The following is a 2,253-nucleotide window of genomic DNA, read 5'->3' as shown; positions in this document are numbered from 1 at the left end:
ATTGGCTAAACAAATGACTCCACACATGACATGTGGTACATGGGCAGCAAAAAGCTGGAGTAGGAGAGGCGGTATGACAGACTGTCAGGGGAAAGCAGAAAGTGACAAGATGACTGTTCAGAGAGGCCTCATTTTCATTGCAAATGGATAGCTGGGATGGCAGGTAAAGGGAAGGGGGGTGTCTAGGTAGATGGTGGGTAATGACAGAATCGGGATAGGGATGATAAGAAGGTGGACCATATTGATAGAAAATGGATAACAGATAGACGACAGTTGACAGGTGATTGATAGAGATGGGATAGGCAGTTAAAGGGAGAGAAGATAGATAATGATACATAGGTAGGTAGATAAGGATGATAGATACTCAGATGATGGAGAGATGATAGATAAATAGATAGATGATAGATAATAGTAAGTAAGTAGACAGATGGTAGAGAAGTAGATAGATGATAGATGATTGTCTTCCTCTGCTCTCTGTACAGTTACAGACTGTCATAAGCACCGTGACTGAAATCAGCCTGGGGGTTGATTTCACCTCTCAGGTGCAGTCCCTCATCTGGAAAAGCCAAGGCGGGACCTAAAGCAGAGACTGTGGGAGATGCAGCTTCCGAGCTCCCGCTCTGTGGCTTGCTCAGTTTTCCTCCTTTTTACTTACATGGGTTTCAAACATTTTGGAGATATAATTACATCATTTACCCTTGCCACTTTTCTTCTGTCTAACCCTTCTATGCTCGCTTGCTCTCTTCCAAATTCATGGCCTCCTTTGCTTTTGGTGTGTGTGTGTGTGTGTGTGTTTCTGTGTGTGTGTGTGTTTCTGTGTGTGTCTCTGTGTGCGTTCCTGAATATATAAATGCTACCTCCCCAGTCTATATGACCTTACTTGTATATATACACTAGTTGGATGTTCTCCCCTGGGAAGGACTGTTTCTCTTGGTCTCAGCATTTCTCAGTTGCTTTTAGTTCTTGGTCTAGGGTCAAGGCTCATGAGCTTCCCCTTTCCATGGTAAAATTTCTGTCTTAGTTACTTTTACTGTTGCTGCGATGAAACACCATGACAAAGGCAAACTGTAGAAGGCTTTATTTGAGGTTTGTCATTCAAGGGTTATGAGTCCATCGGTATCATGGCAGGAAACTCCGGGGCATTAGGCAGGTGCTGGAAAATCTGCTGACAGATCATATTTCAATCCACATTTCAATCTGCATAGGAAGTAGAGATACTATACCAGGGATTGTGGGAGATTTCTGAAGCACTAAGCCCACATACAATGACATACCTCCTCCAATAAGGCCACACCTTCTAATTTTTCGCAAATAGCCACCAACTGGGGACCAAGCATTTAAATCCTGAGACTTATGTGGGACACCTCACTCAAGCCACTAGATTCTATCCTCTGGTGCCCGTGTTATCATGGCCACAGTACAAAATGCATCCATTACACCTCCAAAAGTCCCCCATAGTCCTTCATAATCTTTATACTGTTTAAAAGTCCAAAGTCTCTTTTGAGATTCAAGGTAAACTCTTACAAACTTATAGGTAACTCCCTATAAAATCAAAATTACATACTTAAAACATACAGTGACACAGCATGTGTGTGTGTGTGTGTGTGTGTGTGTGTGTGTGTGTCTCCATTACAAAAATGGAGGCACAAAAAAGAAATACCAGACAAAGCAAGACAAAAACCCAGAAGGGTAAGCGTCAAACCCTTTAAGTCCATGTCCTGTCAAACAGCTTCCCTTCTGGCTTTGTTGCCCTCTTTCCTTTGGGCTTGTTCACTCCTTGTGTAGAAATCTCCTCAACAGGAATCCCACAGCTCTCGTGTCTCTAATACCTTGTGGTCTCCAGCAACTCAGGCTTCACTCACAGCTTCATTCAATGGCTTCTCAAGACTGCTTGCCTTATCAGGCTCTTCATACAGGGACTGCCTTGTCACACATAGACCAGCCTCACTAGCTTTCCTTAACTGTGTAGAAAAATCCTATACCCCAGTACTCATGTATTCTTCAGGACTCTAAAGCCGGAGCCACTTGGACAACACTGCCAAGTTCATCAGCCTGCTTGGGATAGATCCTTGAATTACATTGCAATAACTTTTGTTAATTCCTTAGGTCTTGCCTGGAGGCATCTATCCCTTTATCTCTGTACAGATTTTTTTTTCTGGTCTTATTTGTCTTTCAGCAGAAACCTTGACCCCAGTGTTTAATTTCTTGTGTTCTTTTTTTCCCTCAAACTCTCTATCTTGCATTTCTTTTAGA

This window comes from Mus pahari, chromosome 3, assembly GCF_900095145.1.
Source record: "Mus pahari chromosome 3, PAHARI_EIJ_v1.1, whole genome shotgun sequence".
NCBI lineage: Eukaryota > Metazoa > Chordata > Mammalia > Rodentia > Muridae > Mus > Mus pahari.
Note: the sequence above shows the minus strand (reverse complement) of the source record.